Source organism: Lissotriton helveticus, chromosome 8, assembly GCF_964261635.1.
Source record: "Lissotriton helveticus chromosome 8, aLisHel1.1, whole genome shotgun sequence".
Classification (NCBI taxonomy): domain Eukaryota; kingdom Metazoa; phylum Chordata; class Amphibia; order Caudata; family Salamandridae; genus Lissotriton; species Lissotriton helveticus.
In genome coordinates this window covers 1,542,495,685-1,542,520,271 of record NC_136069.1, presented here as the reverse complement: position 1 = coordinate 1,542,520,271, position 24,587 = coordinate 1,542,495,685, and the positions used below count along the sequence as shown (strand labels likewise).

General features: G+C 44.1%; 13 non-coding genes across 13 annotated transcripts; all 13 read left to right on the top strand.

Annotated features, from left to right (window-relative positions):
* Positions 1-473: 473 nt before the first annotated feature.
* TRNAL-UAG (transfer RNA leucine (anticodon UAG)) lies at positions 474-556 on the top strand. The gene has a single exon. It is a non-coding gene; the product is annotated as a tRNA-Leu (tRNA).
* A 632-nt stretch (positions 557-1,188) lies between these two features.
* Positions 1,189-1,271, top strand: TRNAL-CAG (transfer RNA leucine (anticodon CAG)). The gene has a single exon. It is a non-coding gene; the product is annotated as a tRNA-Leu (tRNA).
* A 189-nt stretch (positions 1,272-1,460) lies between these two features.
* TRNAL-AAG (transfer RNA leucine (anticodon AAG)) lies at positions 1,461-1,543 on the top strand. The gene has a single exon. It is a non-coding gene; the product is annotated as a tRNA-Leu (tRNA).
* A 1,026-nt stretch (positions 1,544-2,569) lies between these two features.
* Positions 2,570-2,652, top strand: TRNAL-UAG (transfer RNA leucine (anticodon UAG)). Its single transcript has one exon. It is a non-coding gene; the product is annotated as a tRNA-Leu (tRNA).
* Positions 2,653-3,933: 1,281 nt separating this feature from the next.
* TRNAL-UAG (transfer RNA leucine (anticodon UAG)) lies at positions 3,934-4,016 on the top strand. Its single transcript has one exon. It is a non-coding gene; the product is annotated as a tRNA-Leu (tRNA).
* A 5,921-nt stretch (positions 4,017-9,937) lies between these two features.
* Positions 9,938-10,020, top strand: TRNAL-AAG (transfer RNA leucine (anticodon AAG)). Its single transcript has one exon. It is a non-coding gene; the product is annotated as a tRNA-Leu (tRNA).
* A 2,011-nt stretch (positions 10,021-12,031) lies between these two features.
* Positions 12,032-12,114, top strand: TRNAL-AAG (transfer RNA leucine (anticodon AAG)). The gene has a single exon. It is a non-coding gene; the product is annotated as a tRNA-Leu (tRNA).
* Positions 12,115-13,857: 1,743 nt separating this feature from the next.
* TRNAL-CAG (transfer RNA leucine (anticodon CAG)) lies at positions 13,858-13,940 on the top strand. The gene has a single exon. It is a non-coding gene; the product is annotated as a tRNA-Leu (tRNA).
* A 189-nt stretch (positions 13,941-14,129) lies between these two features.
* TRNAL-AAG (transfer RNA leucine (anticodon AAG)) lies at positions 14,130-14,212 on the top strand. Its single transcript has one exon. It is a non-coding gene; the product is annotated as a tRNA-Leu (tRNA).
* A 2,011-nt stretch (positions 14,213-16,223) lies between these two features.
* TRNAL-AAG (transfer RNA leucine (anticodon AAG)) lies at positions 16,224-16,306 on the top strand. The gene has a single exon. It is a non-coding gene; the product is annotated as a tRNA-Leu (tRNA).
* Positions 16,307-18,049: 1,743 nt separating this feature from the next.
* Positions 18,050-18,132, top strand: TRNAL-CAG (transfer RNA leucine (anticodon CAG)). The gene has a single exon. It is a non-coding gene; the product is annotated as a tRNA-Leu (tRNA).
* Positions 18,133-18,321: 189 nt separating this feature from the next.
* On the top strand, positions 18,322-18,404 carry TRNAL-AAG (transfer RNA leucine (anticodon AAG)). Its single transcript has one exon. It is a non-coding gene; the product is annotated as a tRNA-Leu (tRNA).
* A 1,025-nt stretch (positions 18,405-19,429) lies between these two features.
* On the top strand, positions 19,430-19,512 carry TRNAL-UAG (transfer RNA leucine (anticodon UAG)). The gene has a single exon. It is a non-coding gene; the product is annotated as a tRNA-Leu (tRNA).
* The last annotated feature ends 5,075 nt before the right edge of the window (positions 19,513-24,587 follow it).

Sequence of the window (24,587 nt, the reverse complement as noted above, 5' to 3'; positions counted from 1 at the left end):
TGAGGGTGAGTCCCAAGCCAGGGGCTAGAGAGCAAAAGAATGGATGTGCTCAGACGTTCCTTGCTAGAGACAGTTGATCTGAAACAAGGCCTGCTCTCTTGTTTCCAGCAAGGATCTAGAAATTCTGCATGAATCTGCAAGGCACATTGACAGCATACATTTTCATAAACTGCCCCACCTTCTGCCTTCCTACTTCCTGAGCAGTAGTTGTTTGTGTATAAAGAGAGAGGTCGCAGGCAAGGTAATTTTGTGAGTAGGATACAGAACCCTAAATAGCTGGTGAGAGGTATAAGTTATTCTAAAAGCATAAAAACAGTACACCTGTGAAATGAAATGCTTTCATATGTGATCTTCTGTGTTTATTGTCCTGTGCAAAAAGTTGCACCTTGTGTTTGAAGGTTGAAATTATTTCAAGCTTGCATGGACGCAGAAATTTCTGAGTGACTTTTATACATTTCTTAGGACTCTCCACTGTCAGGATGGCCGAGTGGTCTAAGGCGCTGTGTTTAGGCCGCAGTCTCCTCTGGAGGCGTGGGTTCGAATCCCACTTCTGACATGACTTTTGGAGATATAATCTTCTTCATCAGGATAACATCTGATGGAAGTTGCATCTGTTCGTCTTCACCTGGGACGTTATTCCGTCCTCGTCTAGTCAAGAGAGCTTGGGTTTCTCATATATTTCTGTTGTACAAAGTCTTGCTGATAAAGTGCAATCCTTACCAAATGAGCTTAGGACCCATGTAAGAGCTCATCTAGAAGAGTCATGCTCTTGTATTCCCTGGCCAGACAGGCCATGCAAATTTGGAAGAATGCCAAGCACCTGGTAGACAGCTGTACTCCAGCACACTTACAGCAATGTCCTCAGGGCTGTGATCAGGGGCTGCTTAGATTTGCGTATTCCACCCTATGTTGTGACATTGAGCTCCCTTGTTGAATTTGCTTTAGTCAGCCAAGATGTGGCTGTTGACTCAATTTCAAAGCAGCTTTGGGCCGTTCAAGTGGCTGGTGAATAGCACTTTCTCTTTGTACGCTTTAAAGGTCTAAAGAGTTCTTCATAGGTACTGCTCTGTATGGATTGTTCAAAGATCTGTTGGAAATGCTTAGAATGGGATAAATAAATTGAGGGCATGCCTTTTCGGTACCAAACTTGCATGGCTGTCTGGCTTGTGGAAGGTGCTGCAAATGCAAGTCAGGATGGCCGAGTGGTCTAAGGCGCTGCGTTCAGGTCGCAGTCTCTTCTGGAGGCCTGGGTTCAAATCCCACTTCTGACAAACCTGTGTTTAATCTTCTTTTTTCTTGAGGGAGAAAATCAGATCATTTCCCTCACATGGGCTTATATGGTTGTCTTTTTGGAAAAGTGCAGGGAGTTTTTTTCTTGCTATAGCCACTCATGGCCTAATATGTGTGTTTTTTTTGTTCACACTCTCTTTCTCACTATGTAGATGAACAAGCAACATGTGGTCAGGATGGCCAAGTGGTCTAAGGCGCTGCGTTAAGGCCGCAGTCTCTCCTGGAGGCGTGGGTTCGAATCCCACTTCTGACAAAACTTTAAGGCCATTTTGTCACTGCGTTCCTTCAGAATCTCAGCTAAAAATTGGCAGTGCATATAATATCTGAATAAGTACCAAACTTCAGTTTCAACTGCAAATGAATTTGCCCAATTCTGTCTTCAAGCTCGTATAATATTCTTCTGGCACTAGTGGTGTTTTATGTCTTTTTTGGGGGGTGCCTAAAAAATCCCTTTAATTGAAGAAATGGCTTACATTCAGTCTTGTGATATTTTTGGTTTCCAATAAGTAGATTTTTAATTTTATGTAACCTCATTTTCTAATGATCCATTCAAGAGATGTTTCCACTATGAAATGAAGAGCAAGGGGAAAGAGCACAAATGATAGAGCCAGTGAGTGAGATGGGGTGTTGAGGAAGGAGAGAATGAAACAAAGACAGAGTGAGTGAACGGCAGGTAGGCATAGAAGAGGAGACTAGAAGTGAAGGTGACTTGCTTTTCCCTGCTCTTGACCTCCCACCCATCTCAAACCAATCACAAACATACCTTCTATGCAACGTTGGTATGCAGAACTTCACTCCTCAGCCAGTGAGGGTGAGTCCCAAGCCAGGGGCTAGAGAGCAAAAGAATGGATGTGCTCAGACGTTCCTTGCTAGGGACAGTTGATCTGAAACAAGGCCTGCTCTCTTGTTTCCAGCAAGGATCTAGAAATTCTGCATGAATCTGCAAGGCACATTGACAGCATAAATTTGCATAAACTGCCCCACCTTCTGCCTTCCTACTTCCTGAGCAGTAGTTGTTTGTGTATAAAGAGAGAGGTCGCAGGCAAGATAATTTTGTGAGTAGGATACAGAACCCTAAATAGCTGGTGAGAGGTATAAGTTATTCTAAAAGCATAAAAACAGTACACCTGTGAAATGAAATGCTTTCATATGTGATCTTCTGTGTTTATTGTCCTGTGCAAAAAGTTGCACCTTGTGTTTGAAGGTTGAAATTATTTCAAGCTTGCATGGACTCAGAAATTTCTGAGTGACTTTTATACATTTCTTAGGACTCTTCACTGTCAGGATGGCCGAGTGGTCTAAGGCGCTGTGTTTAGGCTGCAGTCTCCTCTGGAGGCGTGGGTTCGAATCCCACTTCTGAAATGACTTTTGGAGATATAATCTTCTTCATCAGGATAACATCTGATGGAAGTTGCATCTGTTCGTCTTCACCTGGGACGTTATTCCGTCCTTGTCTAGTCAAGAGAGCTTGGGTTTCTCATATATTTCTGTTGTACAAAGTCTTGCTGATAAAGTGCAATCCTTACCAAATGAGCTTAGGAGCCATGTAAGAGCTCATCTAGAAGAGTCATGCTCTTGTATTCCCTGGCCAGACAGGCCATGCAAATTTGGAAGAATGCCAAGCACCTGGTAGACAGCTGTACTCCAGCACACTTACAGCAATGTCCTCAGGGCTGTGATCAGGGGCTGCTTAGATTTGTGTATTCCACCCTATGTTGTGACATTGAGCTCCCTTGTTGAATTCGCTTTAGTCAGCCAAGATGTGGCTGTTGACTCAATTTCAAAGCAGCTTTGGGCCGTTCAAGTGGCTGGTGAATAGCACTTTCTCTTTGTACTCATTAAAGGTCTAAAGAGTTCTTCATAGGTACTGCTCTGTATGGATTGTTCAAAGATCTGTTGGAAATGCTTATAATGGGATAAATAAATTGATTATGAAATGAAGAGCAAGGGGAAAGAGCACAAATGATAGAGCCAGTGAGTGAGATGGGGTGTTGAGGAAGGAGAGAATGAAACAAAGACAGAGTGAGTGAACGGCAGGTAGGCATAGAAGAGGAGACTAGAAGTGAAGGTGACTTGCTTTTCCCTGCTCTTGACCTCCCACCCATCTCAAACCAATCACAAACATACCTTCTATGCAACGTTGGTATGCAGAACTTCACTCCTCAGCCAGTGAGGGTGAGTCCCAAGCCAGGGGCTAGAGAGCAAAAGAATGGATGTGCTCAGACGTTCCTTGCTAGGGACAGTTGATCTGAAACAAGGCCTGCTCTCTTGTTTCCAGCAAGGATCTAGAAATTCTGCATGAATCTGCAAGGCACATTGACAGCATACATTTTCATAAACTGCCCCACCTTCTGCCTTCCTACTTCCTGAGCAGTAGTTGTTTGTGTATAAAGAGATAGGTCGCACACAAGGTAATTTTGTGAGTAGGATACAGAACCCTAAATAGCTGGTGAGAGGTATAAGTTATTCTAAAAGCATAAAAACAGTACACCTGTGAAATGAAATGCTTTCATATGTGATCTTCTGTGTTTATTGTCCTGTGCAAAAAGTTGCACCTTGTGTTTGAAGGTTGAAATTATTTCAAGCTTGCATGGACGCAGAAATTTCTGAGTGACTTTTATACATTTCTTAGGACTCTCCACTGTCAGGGTGGCTGAGTGGTCTAAGGTGCTGTGTTTAGGCCGCAGTCTCCTCTGGAGGCGTGGGTTCGAATCCCACTTCTGACATGACTTTTGGAGATATAATCTTCTTCATCAGGATAACATCTGATGGAAGTTGCATCTGTTCGTCTTCACCTGGGACGTTATTCCGTCCTCGTCTAGTCAAGAGAGCTTGGGTTTCTCATATATTTCTGTTGTACAAAGTCTTGCTGATAAAGTGCAATCCTTATCAAATGAGCTTAGGACCCATGTAAGAGCTCATCTAGAAGAGTCATGCTCTTGTATTCCCTGGCCAGACAGGCCATGCAAATTTGGAAGAATGCCAAGCACCTGGTAGACAGCTGTACTCCAGCACACTTACAGCAATGTCCTCAGGGTTGTGATCAGGGGCTGCTTAGATTTGCGTATACCACCCTATGTTGTGACATTGAGCTCCCTTGTTGAATTTGCTTTAGTCAGCCAAGATGTGGCTGTTGACTCAATTTCAAAGCAGCTTTGCGCCGTTCAATTGGCTGGTGAATAGCACTTTCTCTTTGTACGCTTTAAAGGTCTAAAGAGTTCTTCATAGGTACTGCTCTGTATGGATTGTTCAAAGATCTGTTGGAAATGCTTATAATGGGATAAATAAATTGAGGGCATGCCTTTTCGGTTCAGTGGGGGGCAGCCTGTACCTAGTCCGCATCCCCCTAGGTTCCTTTGTTGTTTAGAGTAGTTTGTACGGCAGCTTAGCCGTGAGGACCACAGGACTTTTTATATGTATGAAAATTAGGTTGTAAAACAAGATACGGATGGGCAAGTAGGATTTTTCCACACAGTCCGTTTTTAAAGGTCAGTGACTCGGGTGGGTGTTCACACGCCACTCCTTCAAACGCAGAATGGCTCAATTTTGCTTGGCATTCACAGATGATCACATCACATCAATCTTGTCAGGTCCATCGTTACTGCCAGACACTCCACTGGGAGGTACAAACCAAGTGCGAGATGAATGGGAAAAACTATCTGCATTAAGGAAACGTCAGATCAGGATAGCTCTGCATGGAGCACTGATGACAGAGTACTTAAGAGCGGGGGCAGCACCGGCCAGTCTTCTAGTCAGACTGGAACCCAAGATTTTTCTGGAGGATAAGCAGTTCCGGGTGGACTGGAGCTACATAGCTAACAAGTGTACCCGGGACTGGCTTATCCTCATTATCAACACTGCAAAACGACTTAGTGAAGAGTTGCTCACAGAGATACTGGATCTAGAAACTACCATAAAAAACGATACAACAATTCTAGACGCTAAGGACCAGCTTAATAAGATACAAACTGACTTGGGCGAGTACCAGGCCTACATGGTGAATCAAAAGATCAAGGGATTGAAGCGCAATCTAGAAAGGTTCAGCCATGGGTGGGCCTTCCCCTATACAGAAGACGAGTACTACCAACAAGCCGCCAACCAGAATGTAGGAAATCAAAGAGGCAGGGCAGGCAGACCGCAACAGAGGAGAACTCCCAACCACTGGGCCTTTGATAACACCAGCAGTGAAGAGGATGAACAAACGGCTCCTCATCAACAGAGCAACACACGAGTCAGGTTCAACCCAGATACCAATACCGATCAGGACTTGGGAGCCATGTTCAGGGCTTTTTTAGATCAGTGTCCCCACAACCAGAGAGGAGGGAACACGAGAGGCAGAGGAAGAGGACGAGCACGACACATTCCAAACACCACTCGACCTATGAACTCACCCAGAATCACCCGCAGCAGAGGGCGAACGATGATATAAATGCGGAAACCAACATAGTGGTGAATCTTTCAGACCAGCCACTTACTAAGGAAGAGATGAGAGTCTTAAACAAAGGCTTGGGGTTTGTCCCCACCCCACGACATGATAGTTTCCAGCTGAGAGGAGAACTTAATGGGGCACTGCGCAAGATCAAACTCTATAAGTTTTTTGAAGGTAAGGATCAAACATCGGTGCCTGAATCTTTCAGCACAGACCCACGTCGGCCGTCTACCTTTACCCCTGCGAGTCACCAAGTGGGACCCGAGGTCACGGTCTTTGAGCAAAAAGTCCTCAAAGAGATCACAGAACTTGAACAGAAACAACCCGTGCGGACCCACAGCAACATGTCCCAAACGGATTGGCAAGCCATCAAATCACTACAGAGCAACAGCTCGATCACAATTAAACCGGCGGATAAGGGGGGAGCCGTGGTGGTGATGAACACCACGGACTACGAGGCAGAGATCACCAGACTGTTGAGTGTGAGAGAACATTACCATCCTCTTGCTCGTGACCCCACTGAAGAATTAAAAACAACTATCCAGCAACTTGTTACCACGGCAAAAGAGAAGAAATGGATAACGGCAAAAGAGGCAGAATTCCTGATAAATCCATCACCCAGGGTTCCGGCATTTTATATAGTGCCAAAAATCCACAAGGCCCAAAGACCCCCCCCCTGGTCGCCCGATAGTATCGGGTATTTACTCGAGCCATTATCACAGTTTGCAGATTTCTTTCTACGCGAATGCGTAGTTACACAGCAGTCCTATGTGCAGGACACAACAGACATCTTACGGTACCTGGAAACTATCACTTACAACCCGGAGGAGCAGTTCTTGGTGACAATAGACATAGAGTCACTGTACACCAACATACCCCAGGAGGCGACGCTGGTGGCAGCAGCTCGTGCCCTGGGGCAATGTGAATGGTTTTACGACACAGCACCATCGTTCGTACTTCAATGCATAGAACTGGCTCTCACCCGCAATTTCTTTATGCACAGAGATCAACTGTACCTCCAGATATCGGGGACCTCGATGGGGGCCACATTTGCCCCAAGCCTGGCGTGCATTTACGTCGGGCAGTTTGAGAACAACTACATCCACCATGTCTCCAATCTCTTCCAGAGGAACATTGTCCTCTGGAAGAGATATATCGATGACATTCTGTGCATCTGGAGGGGAACCGCGGATGAGCTGACTCAATTTCTCACATGGCTCAACAACCTGGATCAGTGTCTCCGGTTCACCTAGAATATTGATCGACATAAGGCGACTTATCTGGACTTGGACATATATGCTACAGACAATACACTGACAACAACGGTCCACCAGAAGCCCACCGACAAAAATTCACTACTGCACTATAACTCTTTTCATCCGAGAGCCCTCCGCGACAACCTCCCGGTAGGACAGTTCATGAGGTACCGAAGAAACTGCTCTACTACAGCCAACTATTTAGAGCAGTCAGAAGATCTAGCAACAAAATTAACTAATCGGGCATACCCCACCAAAATAGTGAAGCAAGCACGGAAACGGGCATTAAATACCCCCAGAGAGTCCCTACTTACCAAGCACATTCGAGAAAAGAAAGAATGTATACCAGTTGTCACCACCTTTGGCCCCCATTCCACTAAGATCCGACAAATTATCAAAAAACATTGGCACATACTAGACACCAGTTTGAAGCCAATGCCACAACCGAGGTTTGCCTTCAAAAGATCTTCAAGCCTGAGAGACCGCCTGGTCCACTCACGTGCAGCTCCGGTGATGAAACAAACCAACATTCCACCAGGACACTACCCGTGTGGTAGCTGTACAGTTTGTGTATTGACCAGTAAAGTGAAATCATTTACCAGAACTAGCGGAAAGGAGTGGCACCTAAACACTTACAGTAATTGTAACACCTCCAATGTAATTTACAGACTTACGTGTCCATGCAATCTACATTACATTGGATTAACATCCAGAAAAATAAAGATCAGAATACAGGAGCACCTCAGTACTTTGAAATCGGCAAAATTAACAACGAAACTGGTACAACATTTCGTGACCCATCATCATCAACCTAGGGATCTACGGTGGATGGTAATCGAAACAGTGCGAGGGGATCAATACAACATGGACAACATTCTACATAGAAAGGAAGCCCGCTGGATCTATGAAGAATGTACAGATGACCGGGGGCTGAACGATACTATTGAATGGTATAAATTTCGGTGAACTAGAGAATGTCAGAGAAACCGTGAAATCATGACACATTGTGAGGACACAAAGAAAATAGATTCAAGGGGACATAAGCATAACCTATGTTCATGTGCAGCATAGTGTTAGACATCATCTTATGCGACCCAACATCAGATGGCTCTTAGTAGCACAACAGAAAGTAATGCAACAGCCTATCTAATTAACAAAGGCAATGCGCTAATAATAATACATCTAGAAGCACAAACAAGACAGAATTAACAGAGTCTATCGTGTGGAATAATAACATACATAAATATATGCCAGATCCTCAAACACAAACGAGCTAGATCTGGCTATAAAATATATGTTTATACACATTGAGGTGACACATATCACGACCACAGACCCTCTCCAAGATGGCCGATCCGCCAACACATCTTTCTAGGTCACCTCCACGCATAGTATCAACCACGTGACCCGGAAGCGCGGCTGCGGGCGTGTTCAAAATACAAACGCCAGGCCGGGGAACGCGAGCGAGAAGGGTGAGCGGAGGCCACATCAGCTTGCACATACGGTAAGGCATACAGGCAGTAGGTATGACGGTCACTAGAAAAGAAAAGAAAGCTAGCGCGACTGGTTACTACCTGGGGCATAAGTGTGAGGAATGTCCGCTTGGGCAGTTAACCCACGAACAACAAGGGAAGGTGACCAATGTATATATATGGGCGAGCATAGCCGGTAAATACAGTGATCTGGACAGCTAGATCGTGAAACAGGATGAAAACACTGTTAGTGGAGAAAATCACTTAAGAGCAAAATAGGAAACAACTAAGCATAAATCATTTGGTTTTTAGATATCGACCTAAGGGCGAACACGTAAACCCGCTTATGGATAAAGGGGGTTCTTTTAACAGCCATTTCTTCTACGGGAGCCTGGTATGCACAACTACACAAGGCTACCTGGTAACGTATAATGAGGTTCTGTAGGAGTGGTGCTGGAACACTCCATTCTCCGAGTCACAATTGACCAAATTGCCATAGATGTGTGTGTTACATTTTATTTCCATGTGTGCATATAGGTACAATAAAGGGAGAAAATTGATGACATGTGCAAGAAGTACGCAGATCCCAACACAACCCTGATGAAATCGCCGGTAATGTATAAAAAGGCGATGAAACATGTTGGTTTTTAGTAGAACAGGCACACGGCAAAGAATAAAAGGAAAGTGCTAGTGGGGCCAAGTTCTTTTTAACCTAATAGGTCCTACAATTCATACTCAGGAGGGTAGGCCCTATCACGTAGTTGGGTCATTCACATCACTACACGGAGTTTGTTTTCTTTAGCACACTTTTTTGATCCCCTTTACTTTTACGGTTGGCAACTGCTGATGATCATATAGTGGGGAGTCAAGCGAGTACCAGTTTGACACATCCTCCATGGTGGTTGCTCCCGTGAGGCGTTGCCAACCCCCCTCCCCCTATTTTTCACCAGAGAAGGGTTGAGGGACGGCGAAGCACAGCACCAGGGACTAATAGGCACACACATTAATGGCACTAGGAATGTTTTGATAAAGGTAAATGTGACAATAGACACTGAAACCAGGAGTAGGAGTAATCACACCCACTTCTAGGATTATCTCAATTTACAGAAAGAAAGGGATAGTTCACCTTGCAATAAGGTCAGGCACATTGATCAGACATGCCTTTTCGGTACCAAACTTGCATGGCTGTCTGGCTTGTGGAAGGTGCTGCAAATGCAAGTCAGGATGGCCGAGTGGTCTAAGGCGCTGCGTTCAGGTCGCAGTCTCTTCTGGAGGCGTGGGTTCAAATCTCACTTCTGAGAAACCTGTGTTTAATCTTCTTTTTTCTTGAGGGAGAAAATCAGATCATTTCCCTCACATGGGCTTATATGGTTGTCTTTTTGGAAAAGTGCAGTGAGTTTTTTTCTTGCTATAGCCACTTATGGCCTAAGATGTGTGTTTTTTTTGTTCACACTATCTTTCTCACTATGTAGATGGACAAGCAACATGTGGTCAGGATGGCCGAGTGGTCTAAGGCGCTGCGTTAAGGCCGCAGTCTCTCCTGGAGGCGTGGGTTCGAATCTCACTTCTGACAAAACTTTAAGTCCATTTTGTCTCTGCGTTCCTTCAGAATCTCAGCTAAAAATTGGCAGTGCATATAATATCTGAATAAGTACCAAACTTCAGTTTCAACTGCAAATGAATTTGCCCAATTCTGTCTTCAAGCTCTTATAATATTCTTCTAGCACTCGTGGTGTTTTATGTGTTTTTTGGGGGCTGCCTAAAAAATCCCTTTTATTGAAGAAATGGCTTACATCCAGTCTTGTGATATTTTTGGTTTCCAATAAGTAGATTTTTAATTTTATGTAACCTCATTTTCTAATGATCCATTCAAGAGATGTTTCCACTATGAAATGAAGAGCAAGGGGAAAGAGCACAAATGATAGAGTGAGTGAGTGAGATGGGGTGTTGAGGAAGGAGAAAATGAAACAAAGACAGAGTGAGTGAACGGCAGGTAGGCATAGAAGAGGAGACTAGAAGTGAAAGTGACTTGCTTTTCCCTGCTCTTGACCTCCCATCCATCTCAAACCAATCACAAACATACCTTCTATGCAAAGTTGGTATGCAGAACTTCACTCCTCAGCCAGTGAGGGTGAGTCCCAAGCCAGGGGCTAGAGAGCAAAAGAATGGATGTGCTCAGACGTTCCTTGCTAGGGACAGTTGATCTGAAACAAGGCTTGCTCTCTTGTTTCCAGCAAGGATCTAGAAATTCTGCATGAATGTGCAAGGCACATTGCCAGCATAAATTTGCATAAACTGCCCCACCTTCTGCCTTCCTACTTCCTGAGCAGTAGTTGTTTGTGTATAGAGAGAAAGGTCGCAGGCAAGGTAATTTTGTGAGTAGGATACAGAACCCTAAATAGCTGGTGAGAGGTATAAGTTATTCTAAAAGCATAAAAACAGTACACCTGTGAAATGAAATGCTTTCATATGTGATCTTCTGTGTTTATTGTCCTGTGCAAAAAGTTGCACCTTGTGTTTGAAGGTTGAGATTATTTCAAGCTTGCATGGACGCAGAAATTTCTGAGTGACTTTTATACATTTCTTAGGACTCTTCACTGTCAGGATGGCCGAGTGGTCTAAGGCGCTGTGTTTAGGCCGCAGTCTCCTCTGAAGGCGTGGGGTCGAATCCCACTTCTGAAATGACTTTTGGAGATATAATCTTCTTCATCAGGATAACATCTGATGGAAGTTGCTTCTGTTCGTCTTCACCTGGGACGTTATTCTGTCCTCGTCTAGTCAAGAGAGCTTGATTTTCTCATATATTTCTGTTGTACAAAGTCTTGCTGATAAAGTGCAATCCTTACCAAATGAGCTTATGACCCATGTAAGAGCTCATCTAGAAGAGTCATTCTCTTGTATTCCCTGGCCAGACAGGCCATACACATTTGGAAGAATGCCAAGCACCTGATAGACAGCTGGACTCCAGCACACTTACAGCAATTTCCTCAGGGCAGTGATCAGGGTCTACTTAGATTTGTGAATTCCACCCTATGTTGTGACATTGAGATCCCTTGTTGAATTTGCTTTAGTCAGCCAAGATGTGGCTATTGACTCAATTTCAAAGCAGCTTTGGGCCGTTCAAGTGGCTGGTGAATAGCACTTTCTCTTTGTACTCATTAAAGGTCTAAAGAGTTCTTCATAGGTACTGCTCTGTATGGATTGTTCAAAGATCTGTTGGAAATGCTTATAATGGGATAAATAAATTGAGGGCATGCCTTTTCGGTACCCCACTTGCATGGCTGTCTGGCTTGTGGAAGGTGCTGCAAATGCAAGTCAGGATGGCCCAGTGGTCTAAGGCGCTGCGTTCAGGTTGAGTCTCTTCTGGAGGCGTGGGTTCAAATCCCACTTCTGACAAACCTGTGTTTAATCTTTTTTTTTCTTGAGGGAGAAAATCAGATCATTTCCCTCACATGGGCTTATATGGTTGTCTTTTTGGAAAAGTGCAGTGAGTTTTTTTCTTGCTATAGCCACTCATGGCCTAAGATGTGTGTTTTTTTGTTCACACTATCTTTCTCACTATGTAGATGAACAAGCAACATGTGGTCAGGATGGCCGAGTGGTCTAAGGCGCTGCGTTAAGGCCGCAGTCTCTCCTGGAGGCGTGGGTTCGAATCCCACTTCTGACAAAACTTTAAGTTCATTTTGACACTGCGTTCCTTCAGAATCTCAGCTAAAAATTGGCAGTGCATATAATATCTGAATAAGTACCAAACTTCAGTTTCAACTGCAAATGAATTTGCCCAATTCTGTCTTCAAGCTCGTATAATATTCTTCTAGCACTAGTGGTGTTTTATGTGTTTTTTGGGGGGTGCCTAAAAAATCCCTTTTATTGAAGAAATGGCTTACATTCAGTCTTGTGATATTTTTGGTTTCCAATAAGTAGATTTTTAATTTTATGTAACCTCATTTTCTAATGATCCATTCAAGAGATGTTTCCACTATGAAATGAAGAGCAAGGGGAAAGAGCACAAATGATAGAGCCAGTGAGTGAGATGGGGTGTTGAGGAAGGAGAGAATGAAATAAAGACAGAGTGAGTGAACGGCAGGTAGGCATAGAAGAGGAGACTAGAAGTGAAGGTGACTTGCTTTTCCCTGCTCTTGACCTCCCACCCATCTCAAACCAATCACAAACATACCTTCTATGCAACGTTGGTATGCAGAACTTCACTCCTCAGCCAGTGAGGGTGAGTCCCAAGCCAGGGGCTAGAGAGCAAAAGAATGGATGTACTCAGACGTTCCTTGCTAGGGACAGTTGATCTGAAACAAGGCCTGCTCTCTTGTTTCCAGCAAGGATCTAGAAATTCTGCATGAATCTGCAAGGCACATTGACAGCATAAATTTGCATAAACTGCCCCACCTTCTGCCTTCCTACTTCCTGAGCAATAGTTGTTTGTGTATAAAGAGAGAGGTCGCAGGCAAGATAATTTTGTGAGTAGGATACAGAACCCTAAATAGCTGGTGAGAGGTATAAGTTATTCTAAAAGCATTAAAAAAAGTACACCTGTGAAATGAAATGCTTTCATATGTGATCTTCTGTGTTTATTGTCCTGTGCAAAAAGTTGCACCTTGTGTTTGAAGGTTGAAATTATTTCAAGCTTGCATGGACGCAGAAATTTCTGAGTGACTTTTATACATTTCTTAGGACTCTTCACTGTCAGGATGGCCGAGTGGTCTAAGGCACTGTGTTTAGGCTGCAGTCTCCTCTGGAGGTGTGGGTTCGAAATCCCACTTCTGAAATGACTTTTGGAGATATAATCTTCTTCATCAGGATAACATCTGATGGAAGTTGCATCTGTTCGTCTTCACCTGGGACGTTATTCCGTCCTCGTCTAGTCAAGAGAGCTTGGGTTTCTCATATATTTCTGTTGTACAAAGTCTTGCTGATAAAGTGCAATCCTTACCAAATGAGCTTAGGACCCATGTAAGAGCTCATCTAGAAGAGTCATGCTCTTGTATTCCCTGGCCAGACAGGCCATGCAAATTTGGAAGAATGCCAAGCACCTGGTAGACAGCTGTACTCCAGCACACTTACAGCAATGTCCTCAGGGCTGTGATCAGGGGCTGCTTAGATTTGCGTATACCACCCTATGTTGTGACATTGAGCTCCCTTGTTGAATTTGCTTTAGTCAGCCAAGATGTGGCTGTTGACTCAATTTCAAAGCAGTTTTGCGCCGTTCAATTGGCTGGTGAATAGCACTTTCTCTTTGTACGCTTTAAAGGTCTAAAGAGTTCTTCATAGGTACTGCTCTGTATGGATTGTTCAAAGATCTGTTGGAAATGCTTATAATGGGATAAATAAATTGAGGGCATGCCTTTTCGGTACCAAACTTGCATGGCTGTCTGGCTTGTGGAAGGTGCTGCAAATGCAAGTCAGGATGGCCGAGTGGTCTAAGGCGCTGCGTTCAGGTCGCAGTCTCTTCTGGAGGCGTGGGTTCAAATCTCACTTCTGACAAACCTGTGTTTAATCTTCTTTTTTCTTGAGGGAGAAAATCAGATCATTTCCCTCACATGGGCTTATATGGTTGTCTTTTTGGAAAAGTGCAGTGAGTTTTTTTCTTGCTATAGCCACTTATGGCCTAAGATGTGTGTTTTTTTTGTTCACACTATCTTTCTCACTATGTAGATGGACAAGCAACATGTGGTCAGGATGGCCGAGTGGTCTAAGGCGCTGCGTTAAGGCCGCAGTCTCTCCTGGAGGCGTGGGTTCGAATCTCACTTCTGACAAAACTTTAAGTCCATTTTGTCTCTGCGTTCCTTCAGAATCTCAGCTAAAAATTGGCAGTGCATATAATATCTGAATAAGTACCAAACTTCAGTTTCAACTGCAAATGAATTTGCCCAATTCTGTCTTCAAGCTCTTATAATATTCTTCTAGCACTCGTGGTGTTTTATGTGTTTTTTGGGGGCTGCCTAAAAAATCCCTTTTATTGAAGAAATGGCTTACATCCAGTCTTGTGATATTTTTGGTTTCCAATAAGTAGATTTTTAATTTTATGTAACCTCATTTTCTAATGATCCATTCAAGAGATGTTTCCACTATGAAATGAAGAGCAAGGGGAAAGAGCACAAATGATAGAGTGAGTGAGTGAGATGGGGTGTTGAGGAAGGAGAAAATGAAACAAAGACAGAGTGAGTGAACGGCAGGTAGGCATAGAAGAGGAGACTAGAAGTGAAAGTGACTTGCTTTTCCCTGCTCTTGACCTCCCATCCATCTCAAACCAATCACAAACATACCTTCTATGCAAAGTTGGTATGCAGAACTTCACTCCTCAGCCAGTGAGGGTGAGTCCCAAGCCAGGGGCTAGAGAGCAAAAGAATGGATGTGCTCAGACGTTCCTTGCTAGGGACAGTTGATCTGAAACAAGGCTTGCTCTCTTGTTTCCAGCAAGGATCTAGAAATTCTGCATGAATGTGCAAGGCACATTGCCAGCATAAATTTGCATAAACTGCCCCACCTTCTGCCTTCCTACTTCCTGAGCAGTAGTTGTTTGTGTATAGAGAGAAAGGTCGCAGGCAAGGTAATTTTGTGAGTAGGATACAGAACCCTAAATAGCTGGTGAGAGGTATAAGTTATTCTAAAAGCATAAAAACAGTACACCTGTGAAATGAAATGCTTTCATATGTGATCTTCTGTGTTTATTGTCCTGTGCAAAAAGTTGCACCTTGTGTTTGAAGGTTGAGATTATTTCAAGCTTGCATGGACGCAGAAATTTCTGAGTGACTTTTATACATTTCTTAGGACTCTTCACTGTCAGGATGGCCGAGTGGTCTAAGGCGCTGTGTTTAGGCCGCAGTCTCCTCTGAAGGCGTGGGGTCGAATCCCACTTCTGAAATGACTTTTGGAGATATAATCTTCTTCATCAGGATAACATCTGATGGAAGTTGCTTCTGTTCGTCTTCACCTGGGACGTTATTCTGTCCTCGTCTAGTCAAGAGAGCTTGATTTTCTCATATATTTCTGTTGTACAAAGTCTTGCTGATAAAGTGCAATCCTTACCAAATGAGCTTATGACCCATGTAAGAGCTCATCTAGAAGAGTCATTCTCTTGTATTCCCTGGCCAGACAGGCCATACACATTTGGAAGAATGCCAAGCACCTGATAGACAGCTGGACTCCAGCACACTTACAGCAATTTCCTCAGGGCAGTGATCAGGGTCTACTTAGATTTGTGAATTCCACCCTATGTTGTGACATTGAGATCCCTTGTTGAATTTGCTTTAGTCAGCCAAGATGTGGCTATTGACTCAATTTCAAAGCAGCTTTGGGCCGTTCAAGTGGCTGGTGAATAGCACTTTCTCTTTGTACTCATTAAAGGTCTAAAGAGTTCTTCATAGGTACTGCTCTGTATGGATTGTTCAAAGATCTGTTGGAAATGCTTATAATGGGATAAATAAATTGAGGGCATGCCTTTTCGGTACCCCACTTGCATGGCTGTCTGGCTTGTGGAAGGTGCTGCAAATGCAAGTCAGGATGGCCCAGTGGTCTAAGGCGCTGCGTTCAGGTTGAGTCTCTTCTGGAGGCGTGGGTTCAAATCCCACTTCTGACAAACCTGTGTTTAATCTTTTTTTTTCTTGAGGGAGAAAATCAGATCATTTCCCTCACATGGGCTTATATGGTTGTCTTTTTGGAAAAGTGCAGTGAGTTTTTTTCTTGCTATAGCCACTCATGGCCTAAGATGTGTGTTTTTTTGTTCACACTATCTTTCTCACTATGTAGATGAACAAGCAACATGTGGTCAGGATGGCCGAGTGGTCTAAGGCGCTGCGTTAAGGCCGCAGTCTCTCCTGGAGGCGTGGGTTCGAATCCCACTTCTGACAAAACTTTAAGTTCATTTTGACACTGCGTTCCTTCAGAATCTCAGCTAAAAATTGGCAGTGCATATAATATCTGAATAAGTACCAAACTTCAGTTTCAACTGCAAATGAATTTGCCCAATTCTGTCTTCAAGCTCGTATAATATTCTTCTAGCACTAGTGGTGTTTTATGTGTTTTTTGGGGGGTGCCTAAAAAATCCCTTTTATTGAAGAAATGGCTTACATTCAGTCTTGTGATATTTTTGGTTTCCAATAAGTAGATTTTTAATTTTATGTAACCTCATTTTCTAATGATCCATTCAAGAGATGTTTCCACTATGAAATGAAGAGCAAGGGGAAAGAGCACAAATGATAGAGCCAGTGAGTGAGATGGGGTGTTGAGGAAGGAGAGAATGAAATAAAGACAGAGTGAGTGAACGGCAGGTAGGCATAGAAGAGGAGACTAGAAGTGAAGGTGACTTGCTTTTCCCTGCTCTTGACCTCCCACCCATCTCAAACCAATCACAAACATACCTTCTATGCAACGTTGGTATGCAGAACTTCACTCCTCAGCCAGTGAGGGTGAGTCCCAAGCCAGGGGCTAGAGAGCAAAAGAATGGATGTACTCAGACGTTCCTTGCTAGGGACAGTTGATCTGAAACAAGGCCTGCTCTCTTGTTTCCAGCAAGGATCTAGAAATTCTGCATGAATCTGCAAGGCACATTGACAGCATAAATTTGCATAAACTGCCCCACCTTCTGCCTTCCTACTTCCTGAGCAATAGTTGTTTGTGTATAAAGAGAGAGGTCGCAGGCAAGATAATTTTGTGAGTAGGATACAGAACCCTAAATAGCTGGTGAGAGGTATAAGTTATTCTAAAAGCATTAAAAAAAGTACACCTGTGAAATGAAATGCTTTCATATGTGATCTTCTGTGTTTATTGTCCTGTGCAAAAAGTTGCACCTTGTGTTTGAAGGTTGAAATTATTTCAAGCTTGCATGGACGCAGAAATTTCTGAGTGACTTTTATACATTTCTTAGGACTCTTCACTGTCAGGATGGCCGAGTGGTCTAAGGCACTGTGTTTAGGCTGCAGTCTCCTCTGGAGGTGTGGGTTCGAAATCCCACTTCTGAAATGACTTTTGGAGATATAATCTTCTTCATCAGGATAACATCTGATGGAAGTTGCATCTGTTCGTCTTCACCTGGGACGTTATTCCGTCCTCGTCTAGTCAAGAGAGCTTGGGTTTCTCATATATTTCTGTTGTACAAAGTCTTGCTGATAAAGTGCAATCCTTACCAAATGAGCTTAGGACCCATGTAAGAGCTCATCTAGAAGAGTCATGCTCTTGTATTCCCTGGCCAGACAGGCCATGCAAATTTGGAAGAACGCCAAGCACCTGGTAGACAGCTGTACTCCAGCACACTTACAGCAATGTCCTCAGGGCTGTGATCAGGGGCTGCTTAGATTTGTGTATTCCACCCTATGTTGTGACATTGAGCTCCCTTGTTGAATTTGCTTTAGTCAGCCAAGATGTGGCTGTTGACTCAATTTCAAAGCAGCTTTGCGCCGTTCAAGTGGCTGGTGAATAGCACTTTCTCTTTGTACGCTTTAAAGGTCTAAAGAGTTCTTCATAGGTACTGCTCTGTATGGATTGTTCAAAGATCTGTTGGAAATGCTTATAATGGGATAAATAAATTGAGGGCATGCCTTTTCGGTACCAAACTTGCATGGCTGTCTGGCTTGTGGAAGGTGCTGCAAATGCAAGTCAGGATGGCCGAGTGGTCTAAGGCGCTGCGTTCAGGTCGCAGTCTCTTCTGGAGGCGTGGGTTCAAATCCCACTTCTGACAAACCTGTGTTTAATCTTCTTTTTTCTTGAGGGAGAAAATCAGATCATTTCCCTCACATGGGCTTATATGGTTGTCTTTTTGGAAAAGTGCAGTGAGTTTTTTTCTTGCTATAGCCACTCATGGCCTAAGATGTGTGTTTTTTTTGTTCACACTATCTTTCTCACTATGTAGATGAACAAGCAACATGTGGTCAGGATGGCCGAGTGGTCTAAGGCGCTGCGTTAAGGCCGCAGTCTCTCCTGGAGGCGTGGGTTCGAATCTCACTTCTGACAAAACTTTAAGTCCATTTTGTCTCTGCGTTCCTTCAGAATCTCAGCTAAAAATTGGCAGTGCATATAATATCTGAATAAGTACCAAACTTCAGTTTCAACTGCAAATGAATTTGCCCAATTCTGTCTTCAAGCTCTTATAATATTCTTCTAGCACTAGTGGTGTTTTATGTGTTTTTTGGGGGTGCCTAAAAAATCCCTTTTATTGAAGAAATGGCTTACATTCAGTCTTGTGATATTTTTGGTTTCCAATAAGTAGATTTTTAATTTTATGTAACCTCATTTTCTAATGATCCATTCAAGAGATGTTTCCACTATGAAATGAAGAGCAAGGGGAAAGAGCACAAATGATAGAGCGAGTGAGTGAGATGGGGTATTGAGGAAGGAGAGAATGAAACAAAGACAGAGTGAGTGAACGGCAGGTAGGCATAGAAGAGGAGACTAGAAGTGAAAGTGACTTGCTTTTCCCTGCTCTTGACCTCCCACCCATCTCAAACCAATCACAAACATACCTTCTATGCAACGTTGGTATGCAGAACTTCACTCCTCAGCCAGTGAGGGTGAGTCCCAAGCCAGGGGCTAGAGAGCAAAAGAATGGATGTGCTCAGACGTTCCTTGCTAGGGACAGTTGATCTGAAACAAGGCCTGCTCTCTTGTTTCCAGCAAGGATCTAGAAATTCTGCATGAATCTGCAAGGCACATTGACAGCATACATTTTCATAAACTGCCCCACCTTCTGCCTTCCTACTTCCTGAGCAGTAGTTGTTTGTGTATAAAGAGAGAGGTCGCAGGCAAGGTAATTTTGTGAGTAGGATACAGAACCCTAAATAGCTGGTGAGAGGTATAAGTTATTCTAAAAGCATAAAAACAGTACACCTGTGAAATGAAATGCTTTCATATGTGATCTTCTGTGTTTATTGTCCTGTGCAAAAAGTTGCACCTTGTGTTTGAAGGTTGAAATTATTTCAAGCTTGCATGGACGCAGAAATTTCTGAGTGACTTTTATACATTTCTTAGGACTCTCCACTGTCAGGATGGCTGAGTGGTCTAAGGCGCTGTGTTTAGGCCGCAGTCTCCTCTGGAGGCGTGGGTTCGAATCCCACTTCTGACATGACTTTTGGAGATATAATCTTCTTCATCAGGATAACATCTGATGGAAGTTGCATCTGTTCGTCTTCACCTGGGACGTTATTCCGTCCTCGTCTAGTCAAGAGAGCTTGGGTTTCTCATATATTTCTGTTGTACAAAGTCTTGCTGATAAAGTGCAATCCTTATCAAATGAGCTTAGGACCCATGTAAGAGCTCATCTAGAAGAGTCATGCTCTTGTATTCCCTGGCCAGACAGGCCATGCAAATTTGGAAGAATGCCAAGCACCTGGTAGACAGCTGTACTCCAGCACACTTACAGCAATGTCCTCAGGGCTGTGATCAGGGGCTGCTTAGATTTGCCTATACCACCCTATGTTGTGACATTGAGCTCCCTTGTTGAATTTGCTTTAGTCAGCCAAGATGTGGCTGTTGACTCAATTTCAAAGCAGCTTTGCGCCGTTCAATTGGCTGGTGAATAGCACTTTCTCTTTGTACGCTTTAAAGGTCTAAAGAGTTCTTCATAGGTACTGCTCTGTATGGATTGTTCAAAGATCTGTTGGAAATGCTTATAATGGGATAAATAAATTGAGGGCATGCCTTTTCGGTTCAGTGGGGGGCAGCCTGTACCTAGTCCGCATCCCCCTAGGTTCCTTTGTTGTTTAGAGTAGTTTGTACGGCAGCTTAGCCGTGAGGACCACAGGACTTTTTATATGTATGAAAATTAGGTTGTAAAACAAGATACGGATGGGCAAGTAGGATTTTTCCACACAGTCCGTTTTTAAAGGTCAGTGACTCGGGTGGGTGTTCACACGCCACTCCTTCAAACGCAGAATGGCTCAATTTTGCTTGGCATTCACAGATGATCACATCACATCAATCTTGTCAGGTCCATCGTTACTGCCAGACACTCCACTGGGAGGTACAAACCAAGTGCGAGATGAATGGGAAAAACTATCTGCATTAAGGAAACGTCAGATCAGGATAGCTCTGCATGGAGCACTGATGACAGAGTACTTAAGAGCGGGGGCAGCACCGGCCAGTCTTCTAGTCAGACTGGAACCCAAGATTTTTCTGGAGGATAAGCAGTTCCGGGTGGACTGGAGCTACATAGCTAACAAGTGTACCCGGGACTGGCTTATCCTCATTATCAACACTGCAAAACGACTTAGTGAAGAGTTGCTCACAGAGATACTGGATCTAGAAACTACCATAAAAAACGATACAACAATTCTAGACGCTAAGGACCAGCTTAATAAGATACAAACTGACTTGGGCGAGTACCAGGCCTACATGGTGAATCAAAAGATCAAGGGATTGAAGCGCAATCTAGAAAGGTTCAGCCATGGGTGGGCCTTCCCCTATACAGAAGATGAGTACTACCAACAAGCCGCCAACCAGAATGTAGGAAATCAAAGAGGCAGGGCAGGCAGACCGCAACAGAGGAGAACTCCCAACCACTGGGCCTTTGATAACACCAGCAGTGAAGAGGATGAACAAACGGCTCCTCATCAACAGAGCAACACACGAGTCAGGTTCAACCCAGATACCAATACCGATCAGGACTTGGGAGCCATGTTCAGGGCTTTTTTAGATCAGTGTCCCCACAACCAGAGAGGAGGGAACACGAGAGGCAGAGGAAGAGGACGAGCACGACACATTCCAAACACCACTCGACCTATGAACTCACCCAGAATCACCCGCAGCAGAGGGCGAACGATGATATAAATGCGGAAACCAACATAGTGGTGAATCTTTCAGACCAGCCACTTACTAAGGAAGAGATGAGAGTCTTAAACATAGGCTTGGGGTTTGTCCCCACCCCACGACATGATAGTTTCCAGCTGAGAGGAGAACTTAATGGGGCACTGCGCAAGATCAAACTCTATAAGTTTTTTGAAGGTAAGGATCAAACATCGGTGCCTGAATCTTTCAGCACAGACCCACGTCGGCCGTCTACCTTTACCCCTGCGAGTCACCAAGTGGGACCCGAGGTCACGGTCTTTGAGCAAAAAGTCCTCAAAGAGATCACAGAACTTGAACAGAAACAACCCGTGCGGACCCACAGCAACATGTCCCAAACGGATTGGCAAGCCATCAAATCACTACAGAGCAACAGCTCGATCACAATTAAACCGGCGGATAAGGGGGGAGCCGTGGTGGTGATGAACACCACGGACTACGAGGCAGAGATCACCAGACTGTTGAGTGTGAGAGAACATTACCATCCTCTTGCTCGTGACCCCACTGAAGAATTAAAAACAACTATCCAGCAACTTGTTACCACGGCAAAAGAGAAGAAATGGATAACGGCAAAAGAGGCAGAATTCCTGATAAATCCATCACCCAGGGTTCCGGCATTTTATATAGTGCCAAAAATCCACAAGGCCCAAAGACCCCCCCCCTGGTCGCCCGATAGTATCGGGTATTTACTCGAGCCATTATCACAGTTTGCAGATTTCTTTCTACGCGAATGCGTAGTTACACAGCAGTCCTATGTGCAGGACACAACAGACATCTTACGGTACCTGGAAACTATCACTTACAACCCGGAGGAGCAGTTCTTGGTGACAATAGACATAGAGTCACTGTACACCAACATACCCCAGGAGGCGACGCTGGTGGCAGCAGCTCGTGCCCTGGGGCAATGTGAATGGTTTTACGACACAGCACCATCGTTCGTACTTCAATGCATAGAACTGGCTCTCACCCGCAATTTCTTTATGCACAGAGATCAACTGTACCTCCAGATATCGGGGACCTCGATGGGGGCCACATTTGCCCCAAGCCTGGCGTGCATTTACGTCGGGCAGTTTGAGAACAACTACATCCACCATGTCTCCAATCTCTTCCAGAGGAACATTGTCCTCTGGAAGAGATATATCGATGACATTCTGTGCATCTGGAGGGGAACCGCGGATGAGCTGACTCAATTTCTCACATGGCTCAACAACCTGGATCAGTGTCTCCGGTTCACCTAGAATATTGATCGACATAAGGCGACTTATCTGGACTTGGACATATATGCTACAGACAATACACTGACAACAACGGTCCACCAGAAGCCCACCGACAAAAATTCACTACTGCACTATAACTCTTTTCATCCGAGAGCCCTCCGCGACAACCTCCCGGTAGGACAGTTCATGAGGTACCGAAGAAACTGCTCTACTACAGCCAACTATTTAGAGCAGTCAGAAGATCTAGCAACAAAATTAACTAATCGGGCATACCCCACCAAAATAGTGAAGCAAGCACGGAAACGGGCATTAAATACCCCCAGAGAGTCCCTACTTACCAAGCACATTCGAGAAAAGAAAGAATGTATACCAGTTGTCACCACCTTTGGCCCCCATTCCACTAAGATCCGACAAATTATCAAAAAACATTGGCACATACTAGACACCAGTTTGAAGCCAATGCCACAACCGAGGTTTGCCTTCAAAAGATCTTCAAGCCTGAGAGACCGCCTGGTCCACTCACGTGCAGCTCCGGTGATGAAACAAACCAACATTCCACCAGGACACTACCCGTGTGGTAGCTGTACAGTTTGTGTATTGACCAGTAAAGTGAAATCATTTACCAGAACTAGCGGAAAGGAGTGGCACCTAAACACTTACAGTAATTGTAACACCTCCAATGTAATTTACAGACTTACGTGTCCATGCAATCTACATTACATTGGATTAACATCCAGAAAAATAAAGATCAGAATACAGGAGCACCTCAGTACTTTGAAATCGGCAAAATTAACAACGAAACTGGTACAACATTTCGTGACCCATCATCATCAACCTAGGGATCTACGGTGGATGGTAATCGAAACAGTGCGAGGGGATCAATACAACATGGACAACATTCTACATAGAAAGGAAGCCCGCTGGATCTATGAAGAATGTACAGATGACCGGGGGCTGAACGATACTATTGAATGGTATAAATTTCGGTGAACTAGAGAATGTCAGAGAAACCGTGAAATCATGACACATTGTGAGGACACAAAGAAAATAGATTCAAGGGGACATAAGCATAACCTATGTTCATGTGCAGCATAGTGTTAGACATCATCTTATGCGACCCAACATCAGATGGCTCTTAGTAGCACAACAGAAAGTAATGCAACAGCCTATCTAATTAACAAAGGCAATGCGCTAATAATAATACATCTAGAAGCACAAACAAGACAGAATTAACAGAGTCTATCGTGTGGAATAATAACATACATAAATATATGCCAGATCCTCAAACACAAACGAGCTAGATCTGGCTATAAAATATATGTTTATACACATTGAGGTGACACATATCACGACCACAGACCCTCTCCAAGATGGCCGATCCGCCAACACATCTTTCTAGGTCACCTCCACGCATAGTATCAACCACGTGACCCGGAAGCGCGGCTGCGGGCGTGTTCAAAATACAAACGCCAGGCCGGGGAACGCGAGCGAGAAGGGTGAGCGGAGGCCACATCAGCTTGCACATACGGTAAGGCATACAGGCAGTAGGTATGACGGTCACTAGAAAAGAAAAGAAAGCTAGCGCGACTGGTTACTACCTGGGGCATAAGTGTGAGGAATGTCCGCTTGGGCAGTTAACCCACGAACAACAAGGGAAGGTGACCAATGTATATATATGGGCGAGCATAGCCGGTAAATACAGTGATCTGGACAGCTAGATCGTGAAACAGGATGAAAACACTGTTAGTGGAGAAAATCACTTAAGAGCAAAATAGGAAACAACTAAGCATAAATCATTTGGTTTTTAGATATCGACCTAAGGGCGAACACGTAAACCCGCTTATGGATAAAGGGGGTTCTTTTAACAGCCATTTCTTCTACGGGAGCCTGGTATGCACAACTACACAAGGCTACCTGGTAACGTATAATGAGGTTCTGTAGGAGTGGTGCTGGAACACTCCATTCTCCGAGTCACAATTGACCAAATTGCCATAGATGTGTGTGTTACATTTTATTTCCATGTGTGCATATAGGTACAATAAAGGGAGAAAATTGATGACATGTGCAAGAAGTACGCAGATCCCAACACAACCCTGATGAAATCGCCGGTAATGTATAAAAAGGCGATGAAACATGTTGG